The sequence below is a fragment of the Pelobates fuscus genome, chromosome 1 (genome assembly GCF_036172605.1).
Source record: "Pelobates fuscus isolate aPelFus1 chromosome 1, aPelFus1.pri, whole genome shotgun sequence".
Classification (NCBI taxonomy): domain Eukaryota; kingdom Metazoa; phylum Chordata; class Amphibia; order Anura; family Pelobatidae; genus Pelobates; species Pelobates fuscus.
Window position 1 is genome coordinate 52552147 of NC_086317.1, and position 25880 is coordinate 52578026.

The 25880-nt window shown below is 36.4% G+C and overlaps 1 protein-coding gene across 2 annotated transcripts in view; it reads right to left on the reverse strand.

The window, feature by feature from the left end:
- ROBO1 (roundabout guidance receptor 1) overlaps positions 1-25880 on the reverse strand; it is a 903637-nt gene that overhangs the window by 99437 nt on the left and 778320 nt on the right. The gene's annotated exons all lie outside the window — the stretch shown is intronic.

The window sequence follows — 25880 nt, forward strand, 5'->3', positions numbered from 1 at the left end:
TTGGGACGTGATATACAGTAATTCTCAAGATAGATGTTAGATAATTAACCATAGATCACCGAAACTGCACTGAAAGTACTTCTATATAAAAGATACAGTACGTTTTATCTAAGATCCTTCCTGAGCTATTATTCTCTTGAAGCCAATAGAGTTTAAATTTGAGGAAAATTGAGGAAAATACATTTACTTGGGCTGGGTGGGATTATACCCAAGTCAAACCCAACTCTCCTTACTACTTTTAGAACCTCAAGGAGCATGCACTGGTTGTGCCCTTAAAAGTGCTGTAGTGAAAACCACACATTTCTGAGTTTTGCTGTTGCTTCAAGCATTCCTACACATTACAACACTTTGTAACTAATTAGTAACGTTTATTGACTGACTATCACCTTTTGCAGACCAGTATATGGACAATTAGCCACAGAATGTATTACATCATTCCGGATGCACAACGACTGACAATCAAAGAGACTCAACAGCAAACCCAGAAATACATGGTAATTGTTATGATCATGGCTAACTGATATGTAGATCAATATAAGGCTTAGTCACTAAGGCCCGAGTAGCCAAACTGGAAGCCAAGCCGCAAATTTTTCGAGGTTTTGCTATTTTGACCTTAAATTAGAAATTGACTTTGAATCACTTAGAATTGTAACTTTAATTAATAAGCCTGTATAAATTCTAGTATCCCTAGGTTTAAAAAAAAAAAAAAAACACACACATAGGTATTGCTGAGTATGATGGGAGTAGAGATCCAAAACAGAGCACAATGAACAGCATATTTCTAATACAAATATAAACCGTACAGCAAGATCATTTTGTGTAGGGGGAAGGAACAGAACCAGTTTCAATTATTAAAGCTATCTCCAGGGACTGAACATAAAATGAAAAGCATACCTTACTAGTGAAAGAAAAAGTTTTCTGCTGGAAAATGTGTTTAGCTAATTTGTACACAGAATCACCTTGAAGCAATATGTGCAGAATGTAATTTACCACAACTGTTTAATTAGGACTTGGATTAAATTATTCCATGCGTGTTCTCTTTGATATATTGTTGCTAGAATAAGCGAGCCAAGTGTCAGTGCCAAATATGTTCCTCTATGCTTCATATTTCATTCTCCTAAATTGCTGACAATTTGTAGCAAGCTATTCTTTTATAAAGAACTATTACAAGAGGGTTTTCATTTTATTTTTTTTATGTTTTTTTGGGGGGGAGGCTCAAATTCGCAGTTTCGCAGAGAGAATGTGAACACAGAGAATATCTATTAGAGTTAAATAAAACATTGCTTGTCATTAACATCCGAGTTAGGAAAGGCTCCAGAGGTGAGGAGAAAGGATTTGTGCATATTAAGGTCGCTAATTGGACTACAATGCACAGACGATTTACTGTTATGTGAGCAAGAAATAAGGCTACTTATTAATTAATTACCCTTATAAATGGGCTATTAATGGATGCATTCATTCTTAAAAATATAATCACAGATTTTTTTTTATTGAGTTCATTAACATTCACATTTTACTTGTAAATGGGTTTTACAACAAAAATGTGCTAAACTTGCATAAGCACTATAAACAACAGCTTGGGAAAATATTACAGCTGCAAATTATCATACAAATGTAAATTAAGTAATGTGTTATACCTGGTGAAATTCAGTGTTTTATCAGCATCAGCTAAATAAACTTTCACAAATGTAGAAGTGGTTGGATGCTGTAAAGAAGTTCTCAAACGTTTGTGTTCAAAGAGCACTGTAACACTGTAGGACCTGTGAGAATACTTTTTTAAAAATCTTTAAAGGGATTCTCTAGTGCCAGGAAAACAAACCCGTTTTCCTGGCACAGCAGAATCATGCAGTGCCCCCCTCCCACTCCCTATCCCACGTTGCTGAAGGGGTTAAAACCCCTTCAGTTACTTACCGATGTCCCTCGGCGCTGGGTTAGGCTCCGCCCACGCTCATCCCCTGCCGGCGGATGTCCGCATGCGCAGCAATGGCCATGCTCGCTCATTAGACCTCCCCACAGGAAAGCATTATTTAATGCATTCCGATGGGGGTTCCAGAGACACTGGAGGTCCTCATGCATAGTGTGAGGACGTCCAGCGTTGTTTAGACGACCAAAAGTTGTCTAAGAACCCAGAAGTCCCTCTAGTGGCTGAGGGTGATAGGAGTTGGTACCCAGACCACTTCAATGGGCTGAAGTGGTCTGGGTGCCTACAGTGTCCCTTTAACTCAAATGTATATGAAAAGGGAACATAAAATAAAGTATATATGGAAAATAAAGGTGGCTTGACATTGGTGTGAAATTTGCTACTCACATGCATCCAACCTTTTGTCTTGGCTCTGGGAAGTATACTTAAATGGTCGGTCATTATAAGCACCATTACAACTATAGCATATGTTGCAGTAGTTATAGTGCCAAAAGCTTGCTGGAGCACTCAATGATTTCAAAACACTATAGTGTTACACTAATGATTTAGTCTATTGGTTCCCCATACTAATAAAATAAATGATTTTAATTACCCTGATTTCACTGTAGTGGCCAATCTCCACTCTACCTCCCCACCTCCTCTGGCTGAGACCATCAATTCTGATTATCCCAGTTAATCCAATGCTCCCTCATAGAGAAGCACTAGTGGACATATGCAGACAATTGCCATGCTGTGTCAATCACCACTCCTTGAAAGATGCATTGATTCAAGGCATTTCAATAGGGAGAGTTCAGAGTGGAGAGCATGGAAATGCTGAAAGTTTGTGCAGCAAATTGTGCAGTACTGACCCCAGGAAGTCCCTCTACTGGCTGTCGGAGGGACAGCCATAAGAGAGGGCAACAGTTTAAACACTGCCTATAGTGTATCTTTACAAGTGACATCATTCTCCCATGGTTTATACCTTACCTGGGTCCCCTGGGTGAAATTTCACTTCTCCATTAGCAATATCAATTTATCTATTGATATTGCTAGGATGGAAATAATCAATTTCCCCTGGGTGAAATTCCACTTCTCCATTAGCAATATCAATTTATCTAGTGCTATTGCTAGAATGGAAATAATCAATAAAGGAGTGTCAGCTGATACTCTCAGCCAATGAATTATGTCTACATCGCCATTCATGTACATCAGGTCCCCAAAGAGATTTGGATTGGACCATCACGTAGCAGGCCAGGCCTCCTCAATAATGTTGCAGGAGGCAGAGAGCCTCTGCACTGGAAAAGTTAAGTTATATATTTTATGAATACATATTACACAAGGGGAAGGACACTTGAGGACACTATAGCATTAGATACAGGTTTGTGTTCCTAACACTATAGTGTTTCTTAACTACTTGAAAAACTCAATATTTATTTTGCTGTAAGGGAATAGGATAACAATGTTCTTAAAAGAAGCTATTTTTTATATACTTTTCACAATGTGGAGAGAATGAAAAAAGCACTCGGATATAAATATCTGTTGGAGAAGACTACTGGAGCTTGTCTATAATTATTTTGAAGCATTATACTAGCATTTCTAAGTTTCCTTTTGCAACAGTAGTGCACTGTAAATCAGGCTACCATTATAAAATGCATGTCAAATACATTTAATAATATGAATCAAAAAAGGCAGTGTACTTCCTGGCAGGAGCAAAGTCTGCACAGATAATTGAATACATTTGTTTCTGGTTAAGACAGTGTCTCCAAGGCAAATTGGCATTTTCGCTTGTAAGACAACAGACAGTCATTAAGTGAGTTTTGATTCTATATGTAGATAGATCGTTATTTCCTTTCCTTAAAATGTAAGTGCCAGAGGGGCGTTGCTCTGTGTATTTTGGAAGCCTCAAAATCAGCTGATCCAGAGACCTTAGAATATTTTAACTCATACTGAGCCCAACATAAAGAAATAAGTTGTCCTTTAATTTACCTAAGTGATACTTAAACCTTTCTCATCGAGAAATGGAATTTGCAAAGACTCGCTATTAAGTCACACTATTGCAACGATTTCCCTATCACATAACCTGAAAAAATAACCTATTGGAGAGATCAGAGGATCTTCGTTGTAGGGTCAGTTTGTGATGTTGGAAATGTCTGCATGTATATTTTTACCTTGCAGTATTTATCATCTAAATGTTGGGTCTCGACATGGAGCAGAGAGGTTTAGCTATGTCAATTGGCCAAACTAGAACTTTCAGATCAAACATTCTGATTATAACCCATTCAGAACTTTGGGGGATGAGGCAGACTATCCTTTCTTTTTCCAGGAATAACTCCAACATGGGTGGATGAATAAAAAGGCTGTCAGACCACTGAAAATATAAATTCCCAGGTGGTGGTTGCAATTCCTCACTGGCAGTCATAATTATTTTTCAAGAAAACATGGCATTTAGTCTTATGCGAATTCCCACATTCCCATGAAGGATGGGCTCACGAATGTTGCCAAATGACATAATATTAAACCTGATATGTGATGAAGGTAGGAGTTTCATCCTGTATACTTAAATAACCCTGAGAAAACTGATTAGTAACATTACAGGTTATAAAAAAACAAACAAAAAAAAAACTGCATAACTAGAAACATTTCAAATATTTTATAAAGAAATGAAATACAGTTTCTGATCCAATGTTATTATAAAATATATAAATGCTACAAGATAAGACAAAGTTAGAAAAATATTAGTTTAAGAAGTTTTACAGAATAACATAAACCTGGAGTATGAATACTTGCCAATGTACCAGACAACTGTCCCATTTAAGTCAAACCCAATATATCCTCTATAGATTGCATGCAGTCTTTTGGCACTCAGAGAATAAACCTGGAACGATTATTTAACATTTCAGAAGCAAACTTTGTTCTTTTGTTCTCTGAATGCATTATTTTATTTATACTTTCTAAAATATAGATCAGTGTTCTCCAGAATCCTAACCTCAAATTTATTTCAGTCCTAGTAACAGCATGATATTTAGCAGAAAATTATATAAGTCAAAAACCTCTCTTGTCAACTCAGTAGAGCCTCTTGGTTCCAAAATATAATTTACACCAATGTACACTTTATACTTAAATAACAATGTACTCTATAAAGAATAATTTGAATGAAACAATACTAATGAGTAGAAAATGAGCACATAACAAGCCATAAATAATTTGTAATTTTAGGCCCCCTTCTCAACTGACAATGAACAAAGCCCATTTCTAACCAATGTGTGTAACTGCCTATAGTCAGAAAATGGAAATTCAAGATTAATGTGATGTGAATTCGCGCTAAAACATCTTCAGTTTTCACTGTTTTGTCAACGTAAAGTTACAACAATCCAAGTTAAAGTAGAACAATGATTCCATTGACCATAATATCTCCCAGGCACAGTATGTTGTGATCAGCATTTGGATTCCAAAGTTTTGCTGGTACCATTTTGCGCGATTGTACTTTATTGAATGACTGTGTATCATGGAAAATATTTTGGAACTAGTTTTCTAGACTAGATTTCACAGTCTTGGATTTGGCAAATGAGTCCAGGTATAAGAGTTATTTCATGGAGGAAAGGTAGGCTTCAAAAACAGGACTAATTGAAAGAGTGCATGTATCAAATTAAGCATGTATGTCTAATTAGGTGCACATCTAATTATTATGTGTTTCCATTTGTGTGTGTCAAGTAGGTATGTGTGTGTGTGCATAGGTAACTAATGCTTTATGTCATAGATAACTAAGAGCATGTGTGTGGCTGGTTATGTGGACTACATTGTAGGCCTACCTGTGGCAGCTCTGATATTAGGAGAGGAAGGGTTGGGAGGTGCAGGTCAAGTGGGTGATTGTACCTGTGACATAACTGACATCACAGTCAATGTCCCCACCAGTAAATAAGCAGAGTTGATAGTGGGAACCGCACTCATTCCCAGCGGCCACGGGTGCTCCGGATCAGGACCAGCTATCCCTGAATAACAGGTAAAGAAGAAAGAATCACAGGCACTCCGAATTCAAGCCGCAGGCAGTTTTATTGTAACAAGCTGAAAAAGCTGAAAAAGCTGACAAAGACCTTTACGGTGGAAACGTTGCGTTGCATTTTGTTACAATAAAACTGCCTGCGGCTTAAATTCGGAGTGCCTGTGATTCTTTCTTCTTTGCCCACCAATAAATAAGTCCTGCCAATCTGAAGCAAGTAACAGACTGCCCATGCGCTGAGAGCAGCTGAAATACTAACATATGAACTTAAATGTCTTCATTTCATTATTAGTGCAGCTTGAGTGTGATTAATAATCAGTCCTCCAGACACCTGGTACAGAGGACTGAGCAAATCAAGTGTCACATAAAGAGACCTAGTTACTTGGCAGCTCTTAAATTAGTCGGAAGTTATCAAAAATATTTCATCAAATCTTTCACATTTTCTTACTAAGCTCCTGGAACAAACCTATCTAGGTATTCCTTAAGCTACCCCTTTATATGAATCATATCAGTAAGTAAGCATTGGCTGGATCCTATTTGGGCATTTTAGTAAGTCATTGTGCCTTGGTAACTTGGTAACTGCTTAAATTTTGCTGATATTACACATGTTAACAATCGTAAATTTTATATTTGCAGAAATTTTACTACTTTAATGAAGCACTAAAGTAAGACAATTAACAATACTTGTTTTAATATTGTTACAAAAATATAGGTGTTAATTATTAGCATTTCCATGACAAAGTGTAAATTTTCAAAGGAAATGCAAAACTCCTGAACAAATTTACTTTTTGGTTTAGGAAGTATCTGTTTTGATTATTTCCTGGAGTGAAAAGACTGCATTAATGAGTAATCGATTTATACCTCAGTTTGGGAATGTAGCAGACTTGTCAGATGTGCAATATATAGATTTTTTAATATGATATTGACATTAAAAAATTAAAAATCAATGTCACTGCAGGTTCAATGGAAGTACTGAGTACCTGTATTGAAACAGACAGTTGGCACACGTTTGCTGAAATACAGAGTACATCTGTACCGAAAAGTTTCAGTATAAACTAAATGCATAAATACATCACATGCTGCATATTTCTGGGATATTATCAAATGTGTGGTTTCCCTTCAAACAGGTATTTAAAATATTTGAAGAAATGTTTTGTAAATTGTGCTGCTGCAGATAAGAAAGTGACATGATTCAACGTGAAAGTTGCCATCTCTCCACTCAGCATTTGATTGTCGAGATGATGTTGATTTTAAACAAAATTATTTGCTACTTAAACAGGAAATTTTGCATCAGACCACTATGAATATAATCATTCGGGTATAGGCAGCGATCGTGGGTCGGATAGCAAATATTTAGAAAGGCTGACAGAAGAGTAGTTTCCGAAAGATAAGATAGTGAGTAGCAACCTAAAAACATGTTTTATTTAAAAGGAAAGTCAGAAATTCCTTTATTCCAAAGTTCACTCCATTACTCACTCATTTAAACATTAATGAAAGAGAGTTGGAAAAGTTAAAGGGAAACTTCAAGCACCAGCATCACTTAATCTTAACCCCTCCATTACCAAAATCCAGTGAAAGCTTTTTATTTTAATGTATTGTGTAAATGTAGTCCAGGGGTAGGCAACCTTTGGCATTCCAGATGTTTTGGACTGCACCTCCCATGATGCTTTGTCAGTATTATGGCTGTAAGAGCATTTCATGGAAATGTAGTCCACAACATCTGGAGTGCCAAAGGTTGCCTACCCCTGATTTAACCCATGAATTCCCCCCTCATCCTCACTTATACTCTAGTTATGATAACCAGCCTGTAGAGGAATTTGTTTATTTGCCACTAGTCACTGATCCAATGAATATACATTTGCTGAAAATGACAGCTTACACCCTGCTTTCAAACAGTACAGGAAGTGTCACTGGGTGATACCATTTTAACAGTTATTGAGGGGGGAAGTAAATGGACTACTATTGTGTGCATTAGCAGTCCATAGGTTGATAAAGATTGCTGTATCAGTTTTAAATAACTTAATTTTTAGAAAGATATGATTTTTTATATATATATATATATATATATATATATATATATATATATATATATATATATATATATATATATATATATATACTTTGTTTGTCACACCTATTATATGTGAGAAAAAGTGATTTTTTTTGCTTTTATACAAGCATTTCAGACCCTATGTAAAATTTTGCAAGACACAGGATACTACACACTGGTTTTAATGTCCCAAGTATTATTATAAAGGATGAACAGATATGTGAAACATTAAAAATGTGTGAATGTTATGTATTTTTAATGTTTCAGTTTGTTTGCAAAGCGATTTATAAACAACATTGCTGTGTTGTGATATGTTTATATGCTAGCTATGCACCCCTTGCTTCAAATAAATGTTATGCTAATATTTTTTCAATCTAAAGCTCTTGGTAGTGAAGGGGTTAATGAAGTCATTTTAGAACACAGATTCTGCTTCGGCAGCCTTGGATATGAAGACCATGACGTGTCTGAGGAACTGCACTGTTTACATTTTGCATTCCCTACATTATTTAGACATCCACTAGGGGCATCAGACAACAACAGATTTAATCACTAACAGGGTTATTTACGAAAGTGAGAATTTCATGTGAAAATAACCAACATGGAGAAATGTGGCTATGCTTACTATTCAACTCCTCTCACTTTAAATTTGAAATCCACTTAGAATACACTTGGAATTCTCAATTTAGCAAATAGCCCTGTGAATCCGTTCTTTGTCTTTGTCTGATGACGCTGAATGCTGGATGTGCAATCAAACTTTGTCTATGAATCTATGTCTACAATGGACAGTGCTTCCTTATGTGAAGCATTTAAATAGATAACAGTCTTCCAACGGGAGGATAGAGCTGCAGTTAGGAGTTTGTCCCAGAGATGTATTACACTTCCATTTAGTTGTATTTTTTAAGTTTTTATAGAAAAATGGAGGCACAGTATTCTAAACTATTAAAGAATGATATCTAAAGTGTTCCATTAACCCTTTCATGACCAAACCTCTGGAATAAAAGGGACTCATGACATGTCACACATGTCATGTGTCCTTAAGGGGTTAAAGACAAAACTCATAAAGTAGTACATAGTAGACATCGGTTTCGTCCAGTGGGAAAATGCTCCTATCACTGTAATGCAAAATATATACATGATATTTACATTATGTAACTATTTAGCAATACACTGATTGGCCCATTTTCAAACCCATTTTTGGTTGTTTTAATTGTTTTCCCAAATATTTTTTAGACAGAATATTTGGACGATCTGGTCAGCTGAACGAGTGTTACAGGTTTTCATTTTTGTAAGTAATCATTCAGCAGTGCCATATTTTAGTATATAGTAGAATATATTTGCAGTTTCAATATTGTTATTAATCACATTAAACTTTCCATATACAATTCAGATCTGCTGGAATTCCCTTATGCTTAATGACTGCATAATAATGTATTTGTCTTGAGAGGCTTTGACATTGTTTGTTGCCTAAGTGCCTGTCTTGTTTTTCTTTGAAATCTGTGCCTGATTGTAATAGACAAGGGACAGATTTCACTGCATTTTATGGTATGTACTTTGGCAGCCACTACCCAAAGGTGATCCAATTAAAATAATGCATTAACCATAGATTTCAAATGATGTACTTAGGAAGCCACTGTCCAAAAATAATTCAATTATTATTATTTTATTTATATAGCGCCATCAGATTCCGTAGTGCTGTACAATGGGTAATTTAATGAAAATATCCCTCTATAATAGCTGTGCATTTGCAACTGTTTAACTCTCTCTCTCTCTCTCTCTCTCTCTCTCTCTCTCTCTCTCTCTCTCTCTCTCTCTCTCTCTCTCTCTCTCTCTCTCTCTCTCTCTCTCTCTCTCTATATATATATATATATATATATATTAAATGTAGTCTGTAGAGATTTTTCCAAGTTACAGTAGGCAAGCATACACATGGGGGAGACATAGACTTTAAAACATACATGCATCCAGCCCACACATGCAACAGTCAAGGTACACAATGAACATAATTCATTCTTGAGCAATGAAAACAACAACCATTACATTGCCAAGCTTTGCCAAGACTAATTGACTAAGTACCTGCTATTATCTGCCTCTGTAACTCTACTGTAACACTGTCAGGTCAGCCTTCACTATAACGCTGAACATACATTTAGGACCAACAGGTCTACTGTTAGAGCAATTCATTTTTAGTACACAGATAAGAACTTTCAAAATATATTTTGCAGGATTAATAAAGTTATTCTTGTTCTATTGCCTTTTTCTTAAAGGAGCAGTCTAATTGTAAAAATAAATATTCCCTTAGTAGGTTTAGATTTTTTTTAAAAAGAAAAGGTTTATCTAAGACTTTAAACTTACCTTTAATCCAATGCTTAGATTTGCTGCGCCCAAAACCGACTATTGTGAGATCATCATTGATCTCTGATATAATTAGATGCTTCTCATAGAGATCACTGCAGAGCTACAGTGCCTGCTAAGCAATTGCCTCATTTGGCAAATCTAATGCTTCTCCATGTAAAGCAATAGATGCATTCAGTATTATTATGTTGTGCGTGATGCTGCTGAATGTGAAGCAAAAAAAATTACGCTTTTAAGGAGGAAGCGACTCTAGTGGATATCTGTCTGACAGCCAATAGAGGTGTTTTCTACGACAAATGTAAACATTGCTGTTTCTAAGAAACAGCAATGTTTACATTGTCTGAAAAGAGGACAAATACATGTAGATGTTGTGGTTTTGATGCTTACAGTTTCCCTTTAATGACTACATATTTTTTCATGTACAGTTTACTTATTATTTTCATGTGGTGATGTATGTTTCTTACAAACGTCTATGTTCATATTACCCAGTGCTATGAAAAGTGGGGGGCTATTTGTAAATTAAAAGATGCAAGAGCCACTATATAAAATAAACTCTATAATTAGCCAATTAACTTGATTTTATTATGTGACTATCTAATGTCCACTGCTTGAATCTTTATTGACAGTAAAGCATTTACGCAGAGAAGAAAAATTTAAAGAGACGTTATTGCAGACCATGATTTTAACTACTAACTATTTTAACAGCAACCGCTATTGTTTTATTGCTTGAGCAAGCAATTGGGAATTGTTTCCATGTCCACAATGTAATTATTAGTGTATCCTACCGTATCTGTCAAAATCAATCAACCAGACTCCATCAAGCTCACAATGCAGAAATTCTCAAGGGTAGTGATACCTGATTGCAATTTTAATGAGTAAAAAATACATACTTCAGGGCTGAATTTTACATTTTTAAAAAAAAATAAGCTTCACATAGTAGAATGGCGAACTGATTTTCTTTTCAAATTATTTTTATTACACGATTTGTTCATATGGTTTTTTTAAAGTCTTTCCTTTGTGTCATTGGTGGTAAAAGTATAATTCTCAATGAAAAAATAAAAGACTTATGGAAGGACATAGCAAACAAAAAATATATATTTATATTTATATAAAACAAAATAAAAGCAGTAGAAGAGATTAACATCATGCAGAGGGGTTTTTGTGACAAGCAGTTCTGTATATAAAATAATTGAGGCTCCTTATTGTTTCATCCTAATCCTGCATTAGATAATACAATCCTATTTAAAGCTTTGTCCCCCATGATGTAAATTGCTGCACTTGTTCAATTTTAGTGGAATCTTTCTGTTTAATCCCTAGAATTACTACATATTACCACCAGATTCTAGATAATAGAATTTACAAATAATAAACATTTGTGAATATAATTGGCAAGTTTTTATTCATTATTTTTAAGCGTACACATGTACCCTTACATCAACGTTACACAAGGGTCACTCTTCTATTAAATTACGTACTGAAAAACGCTTCAGGTAATCGTAAGCAGAGATAGTGTCTTTAAGCGAAAAGGTCAATAGATCAGAAAGGGGTATATGTATTAAAAGACAAAATACAGTAGTGCTAAAAGGGTCATAGGTCACATGGATTATATTAAGAGCGCTGTTAGTAACTCATTATTTTCTCTACAGTCAGACGCTGAAAGAAAATAAATCGCATTTATAACAGCCGGTATTATAAATCCGGTACAAAACTGCAAATCATTTATTTTCATTATCAAATGTTGCCATAGAAAATTATCACACTTTCCTGTGTATTAATAAGATACGATTTAGTAAACAATTGATTTGTGTTATCTGCTGTGTATTGTATATATACACTTCAATGCTACATATGTAGAAGAATCGATGACATTTGTAATAATGTTTCACTTTTTCAAATTTCAAACCTCAGTGTAATGCCAGTACATACATGTCCCAGTCTGCCAGAGACAATATGAGTAAATATATATATAACCCTAACATTGAAATAATTTACATATCAATATTTACTGCATACATAAGAATTCACATTAATGTTTAGTAACAGGGATGTCTTTTAAATGTAATGCAAACTGACTGTAGGCAAGTAATAATGGCTGATTACTTACTGAAGTAACACAATGACAGCAGATAAAAGACGCTGATGAACAACAGACATTAACCGCTGTGTGTCCACATGTTTCATATCAAACCAGGTGCTACGTATTTCTACCCAGCATACACTTGGCCACAGCAGTAACAGGGAGGAGGAAGTATGGCGAGACATGGATGGTAAGTCTGAACACAGGAACTGCCACTTAACAGCACCGAATGACATTTTGCAGGCCTGCAAGCAGCAGGCAGCCTTAACTGACGTAAAAATACTTATGCTTTGTAATTAGGGTACCGGGGAAGCACACCAACAGCTTTTGTGCTCTGAGGTTTTTTGAAAGCTGCTTTGACATGTTTTATTTTTTTTTAAACTATTGGTGGTTTATTCACACACCAACTAATATAAAGCCGATATTCACCTTTCTTTGTTGAGAGAAAGGTATGAAAGAGTTAATATCTGGCAACTAGTAGTTTTACCTGGCATTGGAGGGAAAATATAATAATTTCCCATGAAGATTTGCTCAAGCCAAAAAGTTCATATCATGCGGCATTTAACTGTGCATTTTATGGTAGTCTAGGTAAAGTTATTTAAACAGATGGTACTCAATGAATTTAGCATATGTGTGTGCAAGCTGTGTTAATGCCCTATTAAAATGTGTCCGAGGGAATGTGGATCCCTTGATAACAGAATGTTAGCCAATTTCGCTGACTCATAATGAAGGTTAAAATTGATTATTTGATGATCTTGCAACTTGTCCCGATTGCTACTGCACTTCCTAAGTCCTTAAAACAAAGTTTTTATTAGTAAACAGGTTTTTAACCTTTTCACACCCTTGCTGTGTTACTTTAACCCCTTAAGGACACATGACATGTGTGACATGTCATGATTCCCTTTTATTCCAGAAGTTTGGTCCTTAAGGGGTTAACCCCTTAAGGGCCATTGACATCACATCCTGTTATCATATTTTGGACCCTAAAGGCCTAAATACATTATATGCCTTGTTTATATTTTGCCTGTATCTTTATACAGACCTGCTATTGTTAAACAAGTAGAACATTACATTATGGAATATAACCAGATTGTCATGGATGATGTCTTGTGTACTTTTCTTGAACAGTTTTGTGACTGGGCAGATAGTGATAGGCTGAGAGCATCAGCTGACACTCTCAGCCAGCCCAAGGCTTTCTCACTAAAGCCTCAGATCATCGACAGAATGAGTGGACCAGAGCAGACAGGTGCCATCTTCATAACTTTGTGATTAAACAGATTGTAAACAATTTGACCCATTAAGGTAAGACAGCATCCAAGACTTCCTGACACAATAACAACTTATTTGGGATAAGTTGCTGTGTTACCTAAAGTGTTCCTTCATGTGTTACATCAGACGCAAAAACAACATTGTTGCCAACTGCAAAAGAATAGTAAAATACCATGGAAGGTATAAGAAACCTAATGGCAGCTTTGGAGATATGGTCACCCAAGAAACTTGTCAGCAGGATTGTAAAGTAATGTCTGTGAGTGGGCAAAATACCAACATATAGTAATGTCAAGTATTAGTACAATACAGAGCATTACACAACCATCAATTAAATGAACACTATAGGGTTAGGAATACAAGCTGTCATTCCTAACTGGTATAGTGCCCCTGTCGTCTTCTGGTATTTAGGTCCCACTACCTGCTCACTTTCCATAATAAAATAAAAGTTTTACTTACCTTTTACCAGCTCAGAAGCTCATTCGGCACTGCCCACCTTTTCGCCTCCACGATGTCACAGAAGAGACATGGCCTCCTCTGTAAGGGTTCAATCCAATGCTCCACATAGAAGATAAGTGGGGACCTAATTTAATCAATGTTTGACGGCTTCCACGCCAAATGACTGAGTTTTACTTGTGCAGCGGAAGAGCCTCTGGTGGCTGCCATAATGACAACCAATAGACGTGAATTTAACCCTGCACAGTAAACATTGCTGTTTCTAAAAGGACATTAAGATGAGCTGGCCGGGGTGATTATAGTGTCCCTTTAAGTGTTTTACTATGCCTTCAGCCTCCTTCTTCCTCTCTGATCACTAAGTGATCATTTAGATCAGTGTTCCCCAACCCCCGGGCCGCGGACCGGTACCGGTCCGTGGATCAAACGGTACCGGGCCGCCCAGGGGTGTGGGGTGTGCGAGCCTGCCGGCTAATGCAGGGCTGGCATTGCCCAAGTGCCAGCCCTGCAATGTGCCTGCGGACCGGAGGGGAGATCAGAGATCTCCCTCCCCGGTCTGCAGGCACATTGCTGACAGCCGGCAGGGGAGAGAGAGAGGACCCAGGAGCTCTTACCTGCAGCTCCTCCGGGTCCTCCTCTCGCGAGATTTGGAGCGTTGCCGCGGTAACCACGGCAACGCTCCAAATCTCGCGAGAGTGAACTCTAGCCCTGTAACTGGGCTAGAGTTCACCTCACCACCGCTGGGACCACCAGGGATTCCCCACCGGACCACCAGGGACTAAGAAATGTCCCCCCTCCTCCCAGTAAAGGTAAGAAGGGAGGGGGGACATCAATATATTAATTTTAATTAAATACATTTTTAAAAAGCCTCCTTACCCCCCATACACACACTGCCCCATACACACACTACACACACTGCCCCCACACACACATACTACACACATTGCCCCATAAACACACTACACACACACTACAAACACTGCCCCATGCACACACTACACACTGCCCCATACACACACTACACACATTGCCCCACAAACACTGCCCCCATGCACACACTGCCCCACAAACACTGCCCCCATGCACACACTACACACACTACACACACTGCCCCCATGCACACACTACACACACACTGCCCCACAAACACTGCCCCCATGCACACACTGCCCCACAAACACTGCCCCACAAACATTTCCCCCATACACACACTACACACACTGCCCCACAAACACTGCCCCCGTGCACACACTGCCCCACAAACATTGCCCCCATACACACACTGCACACACTGCCCCACAAACATTTCCCCCATACACACACTACACACACTGCCCCACAAACACTGCCCCCATGCACACACTGCCCCACAAACACTGCCCCCATGCACACACTACACACACTACACACACTGCCCCCATGCACACACTACACACACTGCCCCACAAACACTGCCCCCATGCACACACTGCCCCACAAACACTGCCCCACAAACATTTCCCCCATACACACACTACACACACTGCCCCACAAACACTGCCCCCGTGCACACACTGCCCCACAAACACTGCCCCACAAACATTGCCCCCATACACACACTGCACACACTGCCCCACAAACATTTCCCCCATACACACACTACACACACTGCCCCACAAACACTGCCCCCCACACACACACTGCAACTCTCACACACACTGCCACCCTCACATACACACTGCACCGCTCACACACACATACACACAATTTTGAGTCTATGTCTTTATGTGACTGTGTTTGTGATTTTCTGACTATGTATGTGTCTGCGTGTTTTTTTTAATATATGTGACTGTTTTTTTTTTTTTTTGTCTTACTAAATCAAAACAAGCGGGCCACGGAAAAATTATCAAACGTTTACCGGTCCGCGGCGATAAAAAGGTTGGGGAGCACTGATTTAGATGATTTCTATAATATTAATTTCTTCCATCACTGAGTGCAAATGTTAATTTTTCGCAAGAATATGTTTCTCACACAAGACTCTATTTTATGTGTATTACACATTTAACTTTCAAAGCAATTCAGCCTTTTATTTTAAATTATTTTTATACAATCTGTCAAATTCTTCCTTGCATAAAATAAAGGCAAATGAAAGGTGAGATTGCTAATACACGCCTGGTTCTCCCCACCCTTTTTGCAAGCTCAGTCTAATCAGGCTTTTTCCAGTAAATTACACAGATCAACAACAAAAAAAGAAGAGAAAAGAAAAAAAAAACTTGCCACATTTATATCTTGCCATCCAAAACACGGCATGATCTTTGTTCATGTGAATAATCACTAAGGTGGAAAATCGTAATTAAGTCTAGAACATTTTCTACAGCTCAGAAAAAAAAGATAAATGATTTTCCTAGAGGATGAGCCCTTTTTATTTTTTTTTAGCTAATCAAGCAAAAAACGTAAAATGTTTTATTCAGATAGAGGCATCTACATCTCTTTGTATTATCCAGAACATATTATATAAAAATAAACAAAAAGTTTAGAAGAATAAAAAGTACTATCAAATCAATTGACTGTTAAATTCAAACAAAGTGTCGACCATAATAGTTAATAGTCTGTTACGTTATCAGTTAATTTTTCTTCATCACGTTCTACCATGCCTATTTGCCTTTGAAAAGATATTAACCAGCAAGCTAACTCCAACCCAGTTTTCCACTTTGATATTCATAAACAGAAGCTAACTTCCTTTCACTGTCCTCTGATTATTACACGAATGTTATACGAAAAGAAGACTAGACATGATGGCTAGGTATATGAACATAAACAATCAATATAACAAGACCAAATAAGATCCATAAAGTCATTGATAAAAACTGAGTAAGAAAATTAGAATTTTTTATATTATCCTTTGGAGAGAAATCTAAACCTTCAAAACAGTTGTCAAACCGAGAAATTCTGGAACAAACCTAGATGGTCGATAGACAAAAAGATAGATAAATTGCAATTTGTTGCACAAATGTTCACCCATACATAAAAAAAAGTGAATTTATGCAAAATATCACTTGCTTTTAACTGTTTCGCCACTTTACAATTCGTAAGTCAACAGAACTAAGCCAAACCAAGAAGACATCATGCCCTTTTTAAAATTTGTTGTAAAAACCCACATGCACAGTTCATTTAAAAAGGGAACCTTATCACAGAATATAGAAATTCCTCTATTGTATGTAGTAACAGCTGCCTGAGCAAAACTGTTAGAATAAAGAAATGCGAGAACTATTAATTTATGTACGAAGAACGAAAGAAGTGGATATACTTTTACAAGAGAAGTTTTAACATAATAGAAAAATTACTTGAATGTTAAATTATGCCAAGAGCTCTAAAGATGGGCTAATTAGCTTGAATTTTCAGACTAAGACCTCCAAACACTTCTCAAAGCAGAAGAATATTTAGTTATAAGGACATTAGGTAAACATTCATTTTTGAGCGCTCATGTAAAAGATGGAACTTAGGAGACAGGCGTGCTTGCAAGATGTTTGCCTCATTTGAACCGGTGGTCCATGAAAAGAAATACAGCTTTATATTGTTTGTGCATGTGTTCTGTGGATAAACAAAAAGAAAAAAGTTGTTGATAGCAGCTGAATTAACTAGACAAGTCTCTCCGAGGGGCACAGTCTTGATAAAATGGTGATGTTCTGTCCCTGACCTTATCGCTCGGAACACTAAAAACTCAGCCACTAATTTCACATTCCATTAAAAAGTCAGATTGTTGGAGAATGCGACTGGATTTTAAAAAAATACCTGTAATACATGAAAATGTGCAATTGTTTCATTTCAGAAAATGTAAGCACAACTACACATTCATAGCTGTCTATTGTTAGATATGTTTAACTTCTTCATGTGGTTGGGCAATAAATGAAAAGTGCTGTTCTGTAGTACACAGAAATGCTTATTCAATTATTCAAAGACGACCCTTCCGCATGATGTTTTATCTTATTTTCCTCCTGCATGGTAGAATTACATAGACTACAGGACAACAACTTTTCTTGTTCAGGCAGCAAGAACGAGTGTAGGGAAACATAGTGGATCTGGTAACTGACACATATACTGAGTGTTTGCTCTCACATACTGGTTATGTAAATATTCACATCATCTCATATAAATTTACCATGTCAGTTTGGAGCAGAAGGTGCACGCAACCCAAAAAGTTTGATGCAGGAAAACAAATGTATATTATTTCCATTTTTTTTCCTTTTTAGGAAGAAAAATAAATGGATCCCCTAGTGTAGCTCGCAGCATCTGTTATCATTTTTAACTGAATGCATCCCATTCATTTTGTAGATATATCATAATTATTTTCCTTCCTTAGTTCTTTAAACATGATTATTTTTTCGAAAAGCATGCGAGCATACGTATTCTATATAGAAATTTGCACGCAAGTGATAATTGAGTTTTCTTTGTATCTACATATGTGTGTATGTGAACCAGGAACAAGACTGCAGCTATCACGAGGCTTTGGCTAGCTGAGTTAGGTCTTTCCATAGCTTTCTGCATGCCCGTTTTACAATGGGCTTTTTACTATCAATGTATTTTGAGATGTATGTTCCAAAAATTAAAGTTACTATACAGAAATTAGCACTAAAGCAAATGCTCTAAATAAAATGGCAGAAGGTGTCCAAAATCGACTCTAAGCCCTATTATAGTGATAGCCCTGGCACTGCAAATGTTTGAGATCTGCACTTTATATGAGACTATAGTTTGTATAGGGTGACTTTGTATCATTGGATAGCTATAAAGCTCTCTAATGTGTTGGTAGTTTTTTTTGTTTTTGTTTTTTTTAATACACCTTTAGGCACAATAAGCAATTAAGCATTTGATATGGTGAGACCAAACATGGAAGCTGGAATATGCATTTAAATAAGATTATAATTATGTCGAAATTACTGGCAGAAGCTCTGGTGTCGCCGAGGATCAGCACAAGGTAAAACGTTTCACATAACTTGCTGTGCTGATTCAGGATGTCAGAAAAAAGCTACCTCTGAAATTTTAGAATAGAAAATACGATCTGCACAATTATTGTCTTCTACGCAAATACCGCTATAGCGCTTATTCATCTAAGTCTCTGGCCAAGCTGATAAAAAAAAATCTCATAGAAGAGCTACATATTAAAACCCAGCTATGTCAGCTCTAAATTGTACAGAAATCAATCCAATACCGATGATAGATGCTGATGGCTGGGAGTAGCAGAGCAGTGCTTTCAGCCAGGGATATATATCCAGTATTACACAAACTTATATTTAACTTCTCCAGCTTGAAAAGACCAGAAGCAGTGTGGATGCCCAGTTGAACCCAAGTAAATAACAAACTGTGCAAAGACGTTTCACATACTACACTGAGAGGGCACTCCAGGTGCAATAACAAATACAGCAGGGTGTGATGTCCTTGTACTGTTCCTTTAAGGATGAAGGAAACCAATAAATATTGGATCAAAATCATTTTTATTAATTTTCATAAAATACATGAGCTTCACAAATTTTGAAGTGGAAACAAAAGATTTTTCAGTTTAGATTACGCTTTGTAAAACAGTTGCCACCACCGCAACTCGCTCACCAAAATTCTCTGACTTCCATTGAGTGTTTGGCAGGGACTCGTACAGAGCATATAATACCTACAGCATAGGACCTTTAAGATAAGTATATAAATAAATTACCTAGTTCTCAGGTGCATCTGCAATGATAACAATGTATCAAATTAGCCATTTGGAAAGTAACCTGTTAGCTACTGGTAATTTAGTAAGATGTGTCTTGAAAACAATGTATTAATATTAGAAGAATTCAATGAGTTCTGTTTCAGAGGTAGTGCAGCTGTCTATTTCCCAAATGTAAAACATTTGTTCCAATTATAATTCCACTAACAGAATGAAGCTCACACAGCCCTGCAGACAAAAAAAAAAGTCAAGTTGATTTAGAGCACAAAATTTAAATTAGCATGATCTTTATCTGGATGCCCTGTCCAGCCATGAAACAGTCTGTACAGCACCATGTTTCCTCTTATTACATTTTTTTTCAGATAACAGAGTGCAGAAATGCCAACCTCCCCCCACCACATACTATTAAAGGGATAGGATCAATGACACTAGGGGAAAATACATTCAAACCACTCTCCTTTATTCACACTGCAGGAATCCGACATAATTATTCCCCTTAGGAAATGGGAACAAAAAAGCGTGGCACACTTTATATGCCGACTGCATGCAACTGCCTGCAAACTGTGATTCGCAAAACAATAAACAATAATAATACGATCAATGTCTCATGGAAATTGATATCAGGCCCATATTTATAACAATGCTCTGAATTTTTAGAAGTGGGAGGGCAGTTTGTATAACGTTACAAAAAAAAAAAAAAAAGATGTGTTATTAAAAAGTAAAAAAATCCTAGATGGATCACATGAAAAAGTCACGGGTCATCATGCAAGCCATTTATTGAAAAGGGTATGTGTTCAGATGATAACTAAAGCTGAAATGTTACAAGGGAAAGGACATTCTGTAAAACTACTAGAATTATATGTTATTTAAAATCCTCTTTTTTTTTTTTTTTTTTCAATTTACAGACTTTACATCTGTCATTCAAGAGAGGGCTTCTGTAATTCTCTTCGGACATTTATTGCAGATCATAAGGTGTAAAGCCTATGTAATTGCAAAAATGAATGTATGTGGAAGGAAATGTGTGTATGATGCTTCGAAAAAAGGGCTGTTTTCTCTTCATTCAGTTACATCAGTTGTGCTTATGACCCCCTTCCTTGAATTTCATATGGCCATAGTCAAACTAATTTGTGATTTCAATACATAATTTTGAAGGACAAATATCTTAATCAAATAGTACTTTGTTGCAAGAATAAAGCAGTTATGAATTATAGTCAAAATGGCACCATTACGAATCACAGCAACACTTCAAGCTACAAAGCTGTGTATAAAGGTTAACAGGATTATAATAACCTCAAACATATGTTTCCTTTAATAAGTGCTAATTGAATATGAGTAACATAGAGACTATGTTGAACTTTGTAAAACTGTTCCCTAGAATCAGTGAGTAAAATGAGCCTCCGAAGGGCATGGGGCCCTCCAAAACTGATATCTGATGCTTGAGTTACCGCTGAATAGTTCTTTATGTTAAAAAAATGTGCATAATGGTAGTAAATGACTATATTTTCATAAAGGGCAATGCAGGTTTAATAGCTGGAGTAAACACCATGCAAATCAATTGAATACTTGAGTTAATTGTGTTACAGGAATATTGTCCTCTCCTCATACATAACGCCTAGAAACTCATGTTAATTACAGAAATGCAATATGGTTGCTGTACTATTAGTTATCTTTCAGTGATGTTGTATGTATGTGTAAGCAGGCATTTCCCATACCAATGCTATAAAAAGATGTAATGGTATAGGGGAAGATATATTACATAGAGAGTAATGAAAAATAGCTCAGTGCTTAAGTGAGCCAACTGAAGTATCACAACCATTCATCTTTCTAAGGTCGATAAAATGAGTCCCATTAAGTTGAGTAATAATATGTAGACCACGAGATGCATTTAAAAACTAAAAAGAAATAAACAAATCTTTCCTCATTAAATTCCTTAACATAATAATAAGTGGTTGGAGTGAAAGAACGACCAACATGCAGTGATAAGTTGCAGTAGCCTGTGCCCCAATTCTGTTTTAAACTGTAATGAGAGTAGATAGAAAAATATAGAACGATAGCAAAAGGACAATAGTCATGCTAAAATAATTGCTAGAATTCTTGTTATTCCATTTTATTTTACACCTTATATAGAAATCGTTTTTTTTTTACATTTATTACACAACCGACTTTGGAAAATTGTCAAACGCACTGTAAATGTTAGTCCTATATAACTGAACAGCAGGATTTTTTACAGTTTGGCTATATGGGCCTATTTCCTCATCAATTTACTCCATAATGTCCTGTTTAGTTAATAAAAATTTATATGTATTTTACAGAATTATTCACTGAAGTGAGAATTGCCAGGACTTCAAAGTGAGTTCAAAGTTCCCACCTCTGATGCTCGCCTTCAAGACTTCTTGAGGGCTGCACCGTTCCTGTGGAACTCACTTCCCTCCTCCGTTAGATGCTCACTCAGTCTCCACTCCTTCAAAAAAATAATTAAAAACCCACTTCTTCATAAAAGTGCATCAATTAAACTGTTAATAGCTCCCAACTGATTTGTCTATTGTAACTGTCACTAGTCTAATACTATCCTTACCTTTTTGTGTCACTTTGCCCCACTCCCTCTAGCATGTAAGCTCATTGAGCAGGGCCCTCAACCCCTCTGTTCCTGTGTGTCCAACTTGTCTGGTTACAACTATATGTTTGTTCGTCCACCCATTGTAAAGCACTATGGAATTTGTTGGTGCTATATAAAGAATAACATAATAATAATAATAATAAAGTGGATTTCAAATGTAAGACGACAATAGCCATACTGAACATAGAGAATCTTGAGAATTATTCTGAATGGGCTATTTTGGGCTAACTTTAGAAATTCCTGATAATCCTTGCATTAATTAATAACCCATTACAAAATAATTATGCTAAGTTGTCATAAATTTGCACCTTTCCAGAGCCAGCTTTTTTTTAATAATTTTGATAAAGCATCAACTTGATCACACAGTACCCCTAAATCTATCTTAATACGCCTATTTTCAGACAAGTTTGAATACATTTCTCGCATAAATAAGGCAGTGAGAAAAAAAAATATCTACACGTAACCTCCAGATGTTTGCATGATGCATAGATACATCTTTATACTATCAGCACACACCAAGATGCAAATTGTAACCACATGGCCAATTGCCATGAGAATTTTTACAGATGTTTAGCAAAAAGGATCAAAAGCAATTTCATCATGTCTCTTTAGATCAACTGCCAAGCAACGGTATTGAAACAATGCATAGACATGCTAAAACTATTAGACAAGCTACCTAACAATGCAAATGGTAAGGGTCATTCGAATATGAAACTCAATCAAAGTTTCCTCATTAGAAATGTGTAAGAAAAGTGAGCTATTAGAACTATTTCTAAATTTATAAAACAAATATGTGAGTCTGGTTAGTTCAACTGTAGGATGAGAGAATTTGTGTACTTTGATGTACAAAAATAATGCCAGGGGGTGTACACAGCTCTTTATCGTTTTTCAGTGGCATTGACATAACTTTGAAATAACAACGTTTTGAAGACTTCAGTGAGATTATGTTTCTGCAAAACGCATTTTCAGGTGGAAACTTTATTTTGAAATTGCATTTTGTACGCCAAACTGTAAAACTTTTATTTCAAAGGAAACAGGAAAGGTACATCTACAAAATATCTAAAACAGAACTATCAGCACGTCCGAACCTTCATTTTTTTTGTCATTCCCCATAAACTAGAAAAATTGGTCATTTGTATTGAAAAAAATATTTTAAAGTGAAAATATTTATCATTTCATGGCGGGTATATAGATAAGAATTACTAAAATAGGGCCGAAGGAGGACAACATAACTTTGTGCCAACATTGACCAGATGTGGTTCAACTTCAGCTCCCAAGATGCTTAGCATCAGGAGTTTAGCACCTGACGAGGCACAAATTGTCTTTCTACTAAAGGATACACATCAATTACTTAAAATAATCTACAGCTAAACATTCCTTTTTACTGTACTGAGTGTTATCTTTATTTACTGTGCTACCAAGTTATACATTGCAAATCTTTCTCAGTAAGTACACAGTCTGGACCACACAGCCATTCCCAGGCATTTTATCTATACTAGATTCTACCTCTTTTGAACAGTGGTTATGTACGGTCATAAATCAAAAGATATCCTTATCTAGAAAACACACAAGTCATTGTATTGAGCCTTTCTAAAAAGCACTTTTATTTATTTCATAAAGAAATCACTATCAGCTGCCTGTATTTGCTTGTGACTTTAGATTAAAATGGGGATTTTGTCTATTTATATATGGTTAATTCAATTACCAAGACTATCTTTGGATATCTCACTTAATTCATGTACTAGATAATATGGTTAGTGAACCATTTAACTAAGAAACAGCTGCTTAGCATTATAGCTGAGGAGGTGTTATATCCACTTACAAAGTTATAGATAAACTAGTCCTATGCATCACTTCGGCCTCGGTTAAAATAAAAAGTACAGCCAATGGATTTTTTTCTTTTTTTATTCATGCAATCATGCACATCAGCCTGGCTTTCCTCTATCACCAGGTTCGCACAATGAAAGCATGATTTAACAGGAAGTTGCACAGTATACCGTAGCATTATTTTCATGAGAAAAACTCATCTGAGCTTAAAAAAAATCTGGGCAGTGAAGAAAATTATGAATTGTGTCAATGATCTCATGGACAAAAAAAAAAAAACGACTCTTTATTTCCACTTTTGGATCTGTGATTACATTTCCAAGAGGTAAATCTTCTGAGACATATTCTGTAATTAGGATGTCTGCACATTTCTTGATTTTAGGTTTTGAATAAATTGATTTAATGGAACACTTTCTTTTCAAGTTAGTTGCTAAGTTAGTGTCACACTTATCCCCATTGGTTCTTTGTATAATTATGTGTAGTGCATCATACTGGGACTTTGCTGCTTGTTAGGACAGTGCCTTTTAAGTGCTTAGTAAAGGTAAGGAAAAAACCTATGGCGTCCCTATTTTTTACTTATGTAGCCAGATTTAAAAAAGTGCTCTTAACCCCTTAAGGACACATGACATGTGTGACATGTCATGATTCCATTTTATTCCAGAAGTTTGGTCCTTAAGGGGTTAAAAGAACACTGTAGGGTCAGGAATACAAAGGTGTATTCCTGGCTGTGTAGTGTTAAAAAATATTTTAGGTGCCCCCCTCCTCACCCCTTGTAAATAGGGTTAAAACCTACCTTATTTTCAGCGCCACATAGGTCTTCTTGTGCTGGCTTCTTCCCCTTTGGCTGAGATCAGCAGAATTAATGATCTCAGCCAATCCAATGCTTTCCCATAGTAAAGCATTAGGAGGTAATCACGCATGTATGGCAAAACGCCACACTTAGCCAATCAGCATCTACTTAAAGAAATGCCTTGAATCAATGCATCTCTATGGGGAATGTTCGGTTCCTCTATGGGGATTTTTGGGCAGCACTGACCCTAGTGGCTGTCTAAGTGACTGCCATTTAAGGTGTCCGTAGGTAGCAATGTAAACATGCAGGGACAACCTATAGACACCAGTACAACTTCATTAAGCTATAGTTGTTCTGGTGACTAAAGTGTTGACAATAGTTTTATATCTTCATTGCTGTTATAATTTTTAACCATTTTTCCTGTTATATGAACATCTGAAATGTCTATACACCACTATCAATAATGCCATAAATGGATAAGGCGAACTGGTGAGCACCATATCGGGAGTTGAGAAAAATAAATATAAGGACAGCATCAAATAGAATGGAAGAGTGAACAAGGGATATTGGTTTCCTACAGTAAAATCCAATTTGGATTTTTGGGATCAAAAAAAGTTCCCTTACTGCAAGTTTGGTACCTAAAGCCAAGACCAAGTATGTTTCTATGTAAAATTCAAACTTGAAGGACATTTTCGTTTCTCTTTTTACCAACGTAAACCATTCTTTCTTAATGGTGGTAAGAATGAACCATATCTGATTTCTGTTATTACTTCCTTATCATTCCCTGATCTCTAGCATCTGGAAAACTCAGAAAAACTAAAAAAAAAAAACATTTCTACTACTGCATTTCTCAATTAATTGTTTTTAGATAGTTTTA